The 12865-nt window shown below is 38.9% G+C and overlaps 1 pseudogene; it reads right to left on the reverse strand.

The window, feature by feature from the left end:
• Positions 1 to 3698: 3698 nt before the first annotated feature.
• LOC148739557 (metabotropic glutamate receptor 4-like) lies at positions 3699 to 11759 on the reverse strand (annotated as a pseudogene).
• Positions 11760 to 12865: the final 1106 nt, after the last annotated feature.

Consider the following 12865-nt stretch of genomic DNA (forward strand, 5'->3'; position numbering starts at 1 on the left):
TTGCAATAGAAGAATGAGGAGAAGTAGTACAATTTAGTTTCTTTCTCCTTTGCTTAACAGGCCCAAGGCCTTCCTGGAGCACCAGTATATTCTACATATGCTTGAAAGAGAAATTTTTCTTCCAACTCGTCCATTTCTGGCTGGGTGGTACAATAGGCTTCCACGTGTCAACATGTTGACTAAATTTTCGTCATCAATGTTTGAACAATAATTTAGCACTTCCAAGAAAGACCGGACTGTAAAAAGGAACGCTTCCCTTATCGACGCCATCTTTTTTGTTTAGGAAACATCGCGCTCGTCCCAGTTTACGGAGGGCAGGAATATCGAGAAAACGCACTTTGATGGAACGAGTAAACGAATGTCGAGAAAACTAATGTTAGTAAAACGAGTGTCCAACTATTAAAATGAATATCCAACTATTAAAACGAATTGAATGTCGATTGAAATAAAAAGAATGTCGGATTTAAAATACGAGTGAAACAGTTGAATTTTGGTAAGCAGCACCACAGTTTCTTTAGAAACTTACCGTCTTTATTTACATGTGAATTTGCTTGGCTTTACTAGCAGTTTTCGGTATGACTTGGAGAAAATGGGAACTTACCTGCGATTCTGGTTATTACTTAACAGCGGTCATATACGCATCTATCAGAAATGCCACCTGCCAAACTAACAAGCACTGAAGTTACGATGAAGGCTCGGGAACAAGGAACAAGGCATTATCTATCAGCAGGGAAGGGGGTGTTGGAGGGGTTTTGGGGAACTGAGGGGGCATCAGACGTCGCTAACTGAGTAGTCAGTGACGGAACCGATTAACGGAATGTTACGTCAAAGATATGCTGTCAGAATTGCGGGCTTAAGCGTGCGTGGTTTAAAATTTAGCGAAATTTGCAAAAGTAGTAAGGAGCTGGAATATAAAACCGAGGCATTTTGTAGTAGTCGAAGTCATTTTCCTATTCCCAAAGTTTTTTAAGGAGAAAGTTCATTTTAGAAAATATTTAGGGGTTATACAAAGTTTTTGGAGATTGTTCTGCAAAAGAAAAGCGGCAAAGAAAACAACGCCACCAAGCAACAGAATAGAAAATCAACCGTGCGAGTGACTCAAAATCCGTTTTTCCGCGCCAAACCCTAGCGCGTGCGCACACCTTATTCAGCTCTGTCGTAGTCAGTATGGACAATGGGTGATGAGCCGGGGATCATTAGAATGATGCAGAGCCTCTTTGGGAGATCAGGTAAATTGTATTGTGACTCAACTCAAATCCTCCGACGCCCCAGGCAATGATTAATATTCCGTCCTGCAGGAGCAAATGTTTTTATTAATTAGCCTGGCCAGAAACATATGTTGCGGGAACAAGTTCAGCCTATTCTAGGAAAAAAGACAATTTGTTTTTGCCTTAGGTCATAAAAATGTTTTCGCTTCCAAGATATTAATTGTCTTTTGAAAAGGTATCTTCCAGTATAGCCAAAATGAGAGCAAGGTTGACTAGTTTTCAGTGTTTTTCATCACGAATAAGAAGAAACAATCCGTGGCAGTTTAGTGCTGTTAGTCATTGATACCTATTGCAAGGAGCTAACGGTTCAGCTATGAATATATTTGCAATGCAGCATTGCTTAAAAGCATGAATTTTCCTCATTCATAGATTCATTTCTTTATTCATTTATAAGTCTATGACACACACATAAAGTGATATTAAGATCGTCTGTAAGTAGCCTTAACTACAGCGCAGAGGCAGGAGAAAATAAACAACTGGTAACGCGACGAACTCATAACCTGATACTCCTCTCTTCTCCTTTTTCTTGTTCGCGAACCTAGGGAATCAGTTTTTATTTTTTATTTATTTTTTTTTTTACTCAGGTGTATTTTGCTCACGTAGTAGCGATTGGTGACTATTTATTTTAATCCGCCGGCATATGTGAATTATCCTTAATGGACTACAATTCAAAAATCGAATTTAAATTTAGGTATAAAAACAAATAGTTTTTTTCTTTTTTTAATTGATTTTTAGGTCGTTTTATTTCTAAATTATTAATCATGGGTGAGCATTATGTCAAAAGTGTTTGAATTTAAAATGATCCAAGATATGGCAGCGACAAGCTTTATGACAAAAGAAATAAAAGAAATATAAGCTACCGGTATTTTTTTTAATTAGTCTCATGTTCAAAACAGCGAAATGAAACAGAATTGATACATCGTTTCCTTCGCGCATCCAATGGTAATGCAGATTTTAAACGAAGCTGTTGTGTGACGAAAAGCTCATTTCATAAATGAAGTTGTTTTTTATCCGTCTCGAATGTTTTTATTACCCAGGAGGAATCGAATTAAGGGGAAGAGTTTTTTAAGCCAGCTGCAGTTGATTTCAATCTTATTTTTGGAATATCTTCTTGAAAGTGGCTTTGTGAAAGTTAATTTTCAGCTATTTTTGTCGCAGATTGAAGGTCTGCATTTCAACTTCCTGGTTGAAGCTATCGACAGCATAGTTACTACGCACGCCACTCGATTTAAACGAAAACTGTGTGACTTCTGCTCTCAAAAGACTCAAACTGTTTCCCTTTGGCCAAAAAAGCAGAACGCATACTTTGGGCAAAAATATGCAGCAAAGGAAACCATACGCACTCAAGATTGTTGTTACACAATCCACAACAGTTACATACCATCCATCCATCGAAAACTCTACTGGGTGATAACAAAGCTATGAGAGCAATAATATGTACGTGGAAGAGGCGATTCGTTTGGCCTCGCTGAAATTTTCAGGGATTTTCCTGATCTTAAAGGCACAGAACGAGGAGAGAAGCATTTGGACAAGGACATAAAAACATGTCGCCAGGAATAGATATTTCCCAACTAAGCTGGAGTATGCATTGCAATCGTTAAAGGTGTAATGTATCGGATAGATATGTTGCTTGTTGAAGGGTGGATTCAAAAGTAACCATGGTAACAACAGAGACAACAGCGGGAGTAGAAAGGACAAAACAATCCCAAATTGTGCTTTGTTTGAAAGAGATCTGATCACAACAGTAGCTACGATTGGAATCTGAAAAGCACTGGAAATAAGCAACACCTTGACCAATAAGATGGACAGACAGAGGTTATAAGTCAGATAACGTAGCGGGTAAATGATCTTGCAGATTGCATCTGTCGATCTAAATACATTAATGAATGCCATAGATAACAAGGACACAATTGCGAGTAAAAGAGCGAGGCTTAGTTCGCGATTGGAAGCCTTGACGATGGGGCTATTCCAGAATTTCCAGAGGGAAACTAAAAAAAGCATGGAAACGACTACACCGAGCGTGGCAAACGTAAGAATTAAAATTCCACTTGCACTAGCATAACTTATGTTGGCAGAAGGTAAGGCGACGCACTCTGTTTTAGCCTGGTTCGACATTTTTCCGATGGGGCATTCTGTGCAAATATTAGAACCAGAAGATGGACTGATGGTTCCACCAAGACACGGAAGGCATTGCCAACAACAAGGTGACGTAGCGGATTGCCTTGTTCCAGGAGGGCACTTTTCTGAACATTCAGACTCCTGAGGGCGACCAGTCTTCCAATACAGATCTTCATGAAAAATCAACTGTGTTTCATTTTCATCGGATTTTTTCCATTCTCCTACTAGCACCTGTTTAACACTCTGGACATTTCTCTCAGATACTACTTTAACGTTAAAAATATCATAATGGGCCGAGCCTTTGTCACCAAATTATTCGAACTTGATTTTCCCTGTTGGTACTTCAAAATTGACTCTGCCTAGAAGCTCCCTCTCGTCAAAGCTATTTACTTTAGACGATTTATTACTAGAATCGCTTGTGTTGAAATTTCGAGTTGATAGATATAAATCTTTTGCATGAGCCAGAGCATACACGGTGTCGATGATATATGGAACAAAGGAGCTATAGATTTCCTCAATCAAGACCCTGGTGCACTCATCGATTTGGCGATTTCCGCACTTCTCTGTCTCCAAACGCTTCCATATTTCGCTGGTGCCATCGCTCCATTCAGGAAAACCTCTGTTGTCTTTCTCCCTGACAAAGTTATCTTTTAAATATTCTTTGAAGGAAAAGTCACTAAAGTTATGGAATAGAAATCCTATAGAGCTCTCGGGGATATCGTTCACTGTCAGTGTGGACGTTAAATCAACATCGCTCAAAATCCACACGTGTCTAGTTAGGTTTTGCCTGTGTACCTCAGCAAAAAACTTTGGTAACTCCGGTATGACCATAAGATCACAACTTTGATATTATTCATCTGCTTTAGTTTTTCAGCTACATTTAAAATACTGGGATGGAGACTTTCGTGTAGTATAAACTCCGTCATAGCAATACAGAAGGGGACTTTTCTTGATGTAGCTTCGCTAATTACTGCCGAGATTCCAGTCCGTCCATACGAATCATCTAGTCCAACGAGGGCAAGATAGCTCCAGTTAAAGTGTGTAACTAAGTTAACCATTGCCTTTGCAAGAAAGGTATCCGGGGCTGCTGTTCGATATAAATGGTTATACCTCAGTGACGTAAGTTCAGGACTAGTTGTTGTTCCACTTATGCTCGAGATATTGAGCATCTGGAGAATTCCTCCGATGAATAGCGCTGTGCGAGATTCATTTGGGCCTATCAAAGAAATGATGGCTTTCTTTCCTGTGTTATTTTTATCTAACCTGACACAGGAATCGACGGTTAGAAGTTTGTAAACGAGTTCTGCGGCTTTTGAGACGTTTCTGCAGTAATCCCTTATGTCATATCCGAGAGAAATGTTTGAAAGAAAGTTTGTGTCATTGTTTATTCGTTCGATGGCGAAGATCATGGCCTGTGCGCGACCAAGTCGTCTCAAATCTATCTCTCCACATCGGCTTCCTTGGTGTTCTGGCGGCTGGCGTACACTAAAAAGTCCACCTAACATGATAGTGCCTTGTTTTTAAGGAGCCTGAACAGCAGCACAGATGCAGAGGAAAATAATTAACTTGTCATACCGCAAACTCCTGGCGACGACAACCTCTTTTCCTTGTTGGGGTACCCAAGAGATAGATGTATTTTGGTGATCAGTAACTTCCTATGTCTTAATACACAGCAGTATAGTACTCTTATTGGACTACAATTCCGAAACCAAGTTTAACTTTAGACATGACGGCGAATAATTACCTCTTTATCAACTTTTAGATCGTTTCATTTATAAACTGTTCGTTATCGATGACCATATGTCGCGAGCTAATACTTACTAATGAAATGTTCGCATTGGACAACTACTTTTTGACGATAACCATACGTCCAAAGTTACTACGTATAAAATGGTTCAATATTTTTAATCCCAATTCTTTGACAAAAAAACATACGTCATCGCCCCTTTTTTTATTTTAACGTAAGTGATGGAAATACACTTTCAAAAAGAAGAAACATAAAACCCCCCCAAGTAGATGATAGGTTTTTAAAAAAAGACCAGTCTAATGGTTTTACAACGAGCTAAACAGCCAACATGAACCGCGCTCTTAAAAAAAGAATTTAAAAACACATTACTGCTCTGAGGAGAATAATTTCATTTTCATCGCATCCTGCACCTCTTAGTGAAAGTCATATACAAAATGGAAAACAGATCAATAAATACAAAACATGTAAACGAGTATTCTTTGAAATAGGAGGGCAGCAGCAATAGGGATAGGGTGTTAAAAGTTGGTGGCGGTCGCCATCATCTATTAGTCAAAATTTATGAAAAACTATGGGATCCATAAAGAAGATGCAAAAGCAGGAGTGAATGTTCCAAACCATTTTTAAATACCAAAATGGATGCAGTGGTAAATTTTGATAGCCTAACAGGTTATTATGGTCTTGATCGAGTCTCCAGACATCTTGGCTGATAATATACGGAGTACTTTGAAGAAAAAAGATCTCCTCGTAAGAATAACATACGTTTTTGATTCACCATCCTCGCCTGTCATACCCTAATTAACAAATGGTAAACACCATAGCGTACACTATTGAGTTATGGATGTACGCGGGAGGCTGCTAAGCACCAAAGAAGCGTAAGAGTCGGTCGAGGCGATAGCCGAGAGCGACTCTAGCTTCTTGAGTGCTTAGCAAACCTCCCAAGTGCATCCATAACTCAATAGTGTACGCTGTGGTGTTTACCATTTGTTTTATAACATAACATTGATACATTGTAGCTAAATAGTTCCCTTTTATTTAACAAATCTCACGTGACCAGAAAATACATGCGCGCGCGGAAAAATAGACTTTGCATTTGCTCACGTCAGCAGCGTACACCCATGGGCAAATGGGGGACGCTAAGTTGACGAATCAGAGCGCGCGCTTTACTTTGGCTAAGTTATAAAGGCATGTCATGCCCTGACGGTCAGGATAAGGGAAGGTTAAGGAAATCGAACCGACTTCAAATAAAAGGTCAGTGCAAATGTACAGTCGCGTATTATAATTATTCAGTAGAATTGGCTTTGGTGATAATTCTTGGTATAACTTTCACAAGAAGGGAGCTCGCATTTTCTTTCAGTAGCTGGCGAATATGCGTTCAACCGCCTCCCGGTTGGCTCAATTGGTTAGAGCGCTGGACTGTTGTGCGGGAGGTCGAGGTCGATGGTTCGATCCCCGGCCGGACCAACACTCAAGGTCTTAAAATAACTGAGGAGAATGCGCTACCTTTCTATAAAATCAAGAAATGGATAGACATTCTAGTCTTCTCGGATAAGGACGAATAAACCGTAGGTCCCGTCTCCTGCATCTTTTAATTAGTTAATTTGGTCAAGCAGGGGACGTTAAAGGACCCACTCAAGAGATTACTGTGATGTGGTCTGGCCTGTTTACTGGGAATTGGGGGAAGGGGGCGTCTTCAAAGAAGTTTCCTTCCATTGTTTGTAAACTGCTGATGCAGTCCGGCCAAAGTCCCCCGAAAAGTGTTGTAATGCGCATTTGATCATATCCACATGTTAATTTGCGCAATGTAAATATTAAATTATTATTATTATTATTATAATTATTATTATTCAACAACCATATTATCAGCTTAAAAAAATATCATGCCTAATAGAGTTATTACCAAGGCAGCTGTCTAAAACCATCTTCTAAGACATCAGTCACTTAGTTAAAAGTGTCTTACAATGAATGTCAGTCAAAAGCATGGACTGTCTCAATTATGGATTTTAGTTTTCGTATTTCTAACGTATTGAGTCTGTTAAGTAGTTAACATATTGCCATATTTTAACCCCTAATATCTTAATATTCTTCAACTCCCCTCTCCCTCCTGTGATAAATACGCTTTTATTTATGGAATTCATACACTTTGAGTTAGGGCACCGGGGATACATAGCGAGTGCAGGTTATCTTCAATGTTATTTCATAGCATTTCTTTGGCCTCGCGAGTGTCACTTTTCAGCTTATCTTGTCGTGGATTCTAATTATAGGATTCAACCACTTTGTTGGAGCTATCAAAATCAGGATTTGCAATCACCACGCTTGATCTAAATTTGAACTGAGTGATCTCTCCCCTGATGTTGCCTGCAACGTTCATGTTTTTTGGCCTTAAGAGCAGAATACATGATTGGGAATTACGACACAGCAAAGGGAAACATAACTCTCATTCCACAAAAAGGATATAACACCCATCAATTGGCAACTCAACTGAGTGATAGCAATGCAAAGAGAGGAAAGATATGAACAAGGGAAACGTGGACCATTCTGAGCGCAACCAGAAAAAGGGATGCAAGAAGTACACCCGACTTGAAAAACGTAAGATGAACATAACTTATGTCGGTTGGCAAAAAGAGCGATGACAATTTCCGTTTTAACCTGATTACACATTGCCCTGCCGGGGCGTTTAGTGCAGCTTTCTCAAACAACGGATAGGCTGATGTAGCCAAAACTCGAGGGAACTTTCAACTACAAGGTGCCACAACTTTGACAAAAATTAAAATGGGGAGGGAGTAGTGTAGCGAGCAAAAGTTTATGTTCAATAGTCCTTTTTACAGTTCCCGGCGCCATATTGAATGTGTAACCGCGCAAACATGATAGCGAGGTTAGTGTTGAGTCGCGTTGCGAGTTCTAGTGAGAGTTTAGTGAAATGTGGTGGTGCTCTGTCCTTTTCATCGAGATATTTCGACAATGAACGATACTTTCCCTACGTAGGATATTCCTCCTTCTTCTTCGAAAGGAAGAGGAAGACACTGTGCCGCTTTTTGGTTGTGCTAATAGCTATTATGACACAGCAGGCAATCCAACAGGTCTGCATTTCTTCTAGTTTCCGAATGACTTCCAGCAGTGAATCAGATGGTGCAATCTCCTGAATCGCCAGCATGGAAAGGACGGATTCTTCATCACAAAATCAATTTTTTTGTGCTCAGAACATTTCAAAAAAGAAGACATGCGAAAAAACGTGGGCAGGTCGCTGGAAATTGGTGAAAGGTTTATGTTTGTACGGTTGTTTTGTTGCTTGGATACCGAAAGAAAATGCCTGCTTTGATTTTCGGTATTGAAGTGTTTGTGTTGGGATTTTTGTTTTGGGGGGGGGGGGGGATTTTTTTCTCCTTATTAAAATGGTGATATTTATATTTCTTTGTGTACTGTGGTCTTATACGATATCTGTGAACTGAATGTAAAATTATAAAATTGTAATGTACAATTAAAATGTAAAATTATAAATTTATAAAATGATGAGTTTAATTATTATATATATGGGCAGAACCATCTCGATTTAACTGGTCAGTACCGAAAAAACTATGGAAAATGCCTGCTAAAAGGGTCCCGGTAGCAACTGTGACAACTGAAGGAGAGTCATTTGAAGTTGAACAGGAATTATTTCACCAAGAAGTTAAAGCACCTGTGTCAACTGTCAATGCTGCTTCACCTTCACTAGCTCAAATTTAATATTCAAATTGATTTAGGTGTAATCTTTCCTTACATTAAGAAATATTAATATTAATGTTGTTAGTACTCAGGGAAAAAAAGATGATGTTGGGCTTGTAAAATCAAGATAAGGTACCATTGTACATTGTGTAAATAAGGGAAGTGATTGGCATGACAATAAAACGCGAGTTAAACTATGTCTTTATGGGAAGGAGCTTCAAAATTCTATTCTTCAAACATAACATTTCGAAGAGCCTATTGACAATAATTAACATTATTATTCACAGGAGAAAAAATAAACAGTTCTGTACAGTCTAAAATAATCCCAGTTGTTGCATATTGAGCAAACTCTTGCAGCATATTTTTGTGAACAAGTTCTTGTGCTGGAAATGGGAAAGGTTCTTTCAGTTCTACATAGTTAAGATTAATCCATGTAATGCAGATTCTGGACACCAGGCTCTTGCTGATCCCAAATCTATCAGCAAGATCTTGTACAAATAACCCAGCCTTTAGTCTCATAAGTATGAGCAAAAATTCATCCAAGAATGACAATTTCTTGAAGGCCCCGGCTTACTTCTGTTATATCTGTTTGGTATGGCTGACTCTCTTTCGACAATTTCTCTCCTTTCCAGTACTGCATCTTTGCCAGCACTGGGTCAATAAAATTATAGAAGCTTATGAGTGCTCCATAGTTTGGGAATCCAGTATAAAATAGAACCGCAGACTCATCTTTAATTTTGTCAATTGAAAATTGGCACGCCAATAAATATCCCCCTCATTTTCAACTTCACTTAGTTTTTCTTTCAAGTCAGCTAATTGTACTTGCAGTGGCTCTATTTCCCGTTGCAGCTTAAGAACATCTGATTGTTGCAGGGCTGGTGAAGATGAAGCAGCATTGACAGTTGACACAGCTGCTTCAACTTCTTGGGGAAATAATTCCTGTTCAACTTCAAATGACTCTTCTTGAGTTGTCACAGTTGCTACTGGGACCCTTTAAGCAGGCATTTTCCGTGTTTTTTTCGGTACTGACTAGTTTAATCGAGATGGTTCTGCCCATATATATAATAATAAACTCATGATTTTATTAAATTTTTAATTTTACATTTTAATTTTACATTATAATTTTATAATTTTACATTCAGTTCACAGATATCGTATAAGACCACAGTGCACAAAGAAATATAAATGTCACCTTTTTACTAAGGAGAAAAAAATCCCAGCATAAACACTACAATACCGAAAATCAAAGCTCCATTTTCTTTTGGTATGCAAGCAACAAAACAACCGTACAAACATTATAAACCTTTCACCAATTTCCAGCGACCTGCCCACGTTTTTTCGCATGTCTTCTTTTTTGAAATGTTCTGAGCACAAAGAAGTTGATTTTGTGATGAAGAATCCGTCCTTTGCATGCTGGCGATTCAGGAGATTGCACCATCTGATTCGCTGCTGGAAGTCATTCGGAAACGAGAAGAAATGCAGACCTGTTGGATTGCCTGTTGTGTCATAATAGCTATTAGCACAACCAAAAAGCGGCACAGTGTCTTCCTCTTCTTTTCGAAGAAGAAGGAGGAATATCCTGCGTAGGGAAAGTATCGTTCATTGTCGAAATATCTCGATGAAAAGGACAGAGCACCACCACATTTCACTAAACTCTCACTAGAACTCGCAACGCGACTCAACACTGACCTCGCTATCATGTTTGCGCGGTTACACATCCAATATGGCGCCGGTAACTGTAAAAAGGGCTATTTGATTCTCAAAACTTTTTTGACAGTAGCCTTGAGCTATTTGAGCTAAATCGTCTGTGGTCTATGACTCAGCTTCCTGGTTGGAGCTGATTGACACTAGAACTGAGTGACCTCTTGTTTGAAGTTACTCAAAACGTTTAGCTCTGATCTAGAAATCAGAATACATATTTTTTGGGAAAAAAACAAACACGCATACGTTAAATGACCGTGCGACGATCTTCTGGTAAAAAAAAAAACAAAAGCAAAAACACTCTAGAGATCCTACGAAAAGTGTTTTTTTTTTTTTTTATTCCAGTGACGATTAATCTTCAAAGATTTTCCTCTGTTCTCTTTTAAAACGTCAGTGAAAGTCAAGAAACATAAAACCAAGAAACAAGTTTAGCCTGTTCTAAGAGCAAAGACAAAGTTTTTGCCTAAGGTCATAAAAGTTTTTATGAATAATTTATGCTTCTAAGGCATACATTATTCTTTCGAAAGGATTAATCAAGAATGTGTCCCGTTCGAATGGCCAACGCTAAACAATGGCTGACGGTAAAGTCAAAGTAGAAGAAAAATAAGTCGATCCCGGAATAGGAGAAGAAATGGATGGACGAGGATATATATGTTACTCATCAGCGGGGGAGGTCCGTATTGGGAAAATTGTGCCCGAGGCCTTTGATACCGCCCGAGGCCGTAGGCCGAGGGCTATACTCATGACAGAGGGCACAGTTTTTCCCAATACGGACCGACCTATGCTGGTGAATAACACTTTTGTTGTTTTCTGACACATGACGAAATGATTGCCGAAACTGAACCCGAATGATTAAGGGCTATAATATTGCTTTTGTTCAAATTTATATTTATTCAAATTTCGAGTTGATATTTCTATGAGCCGGGGCATAAACGGCGTCGATGGTGCATGGAATATAGGAGCTCTAGATTTCCTCAATCAAACTTCAAATCCTAGGCACACTGCTTGATTTGGTGATCATCGCAGCTCTTACCGTTTGAAAGATTCCATACCTCGCTTTGAATATCGCTCCTTTCAGGAAAAGTTCCTTTGTTTCCTTCCTTGACCAAAATATCTTTTAAATATTCCTTGAAACCTGAGTCGTTCAAGTAATGTTGACGAAAGCCTATGAAGCCCACGAGGATATCATTTACTTGCCTTATGGATGATAAAAAATCTTCACTCATTATCAATACACGTCCAGTCAGGTTTTGCCTCTGAACCTCGGCAAAAAAGTCGTTTTGTTTCCATCCTATCCACAGAATCACAACTTTTATATTATTTTGCAGCATATAAACTCCGTCAGTAGTAATACAAAACGGCGATTTTTTTGAGGTAGTTTTGCTAATTATTGCCCACAGTCCTTTACTTCCGAAAGAGTCGTCTCATCCAACGAGGGCAACAGAGCTCCAGTTGTAGTCTGTAACCAAGTCAACCCCTGCCTTCGCACGAAAATTATCCGAAGGTACTGTTCAATATAAATCGCTATAGGTAAGTGAACTAAGCTCAGCACTAGTTGTTGTTCCACTTACGCTCGAAACATTAAGCGCCTAGAGAAATTCACCGATGAATAGCGCTCTGCGAGAGTCAAGTGGGCCTTTAAAATAAAGAATAACTTTCTTTTCGGAGTCATTTTGAGTTAAATTGACAGATGTGTTTTAGGTTAATAGTTTGTAAACGAGTCTTGCAGCTTCTGAGATGTCTCCACAGTAGTCCTTTATTTCATATCTAAAGGAAATGTTTGAAAAAATGCTTGCGTCATTGTTTATTCGTTCGATGGTGAAGATTTTGGTCTGCGTAACACCAAGTCCTTTCAAATCGATCTCTGCATTTTCTCCCAAGGTATTGTGGCTTTTTGTGAACGCTGAACAGTGCGCCTAGCATGAAATCTCGTTCTTTGTAAGGAGCCTGACAGCATAATAGAAACAGTAAAAGATAAACGCCTGTTAAAGTGACGAGTTCATAGCAATACTTCCGTTTTCTCCTTTTCCTTGTTAGCAAAGTAAGGTAGAGACATCACATGTTTTACATGTTAGCGCATATATGGTAGTGTCGAGGGCTACTACACACAAGTGAAGTATCGTATCGCACAATACTTCAAATTTTAAGTTTATTTTTATACGCTTTAACACATAACTATCATATCATAAAGTTTTGGATCATCACAAAATTGTCACAAGCTAATAAAAACAAGTTATGTAAACGTATTAGACAACAATTCAAAAGATGAGTGTTACTCTCCAAGTTTTCCGCATCTATTCATCTCTTTATGAAGCCTTACATCGTTTTCTTT

The sequence above is a fragment of the Stylophora pistillata genome, chromosome 2 (genome assembly GCF_964205215.1).
Source record: "Stylophora pistillata chromosome 2, jaStyPist1.2, whole genome shotgun sequence".
Taxonomy (NCBI): domain Eukaryota; kingdom Metazoa; phylum Cnidaria; class Anthozoa; order Scleractinia; family Pocilloporidae; genus Stylophora; species Stylophora pistillata.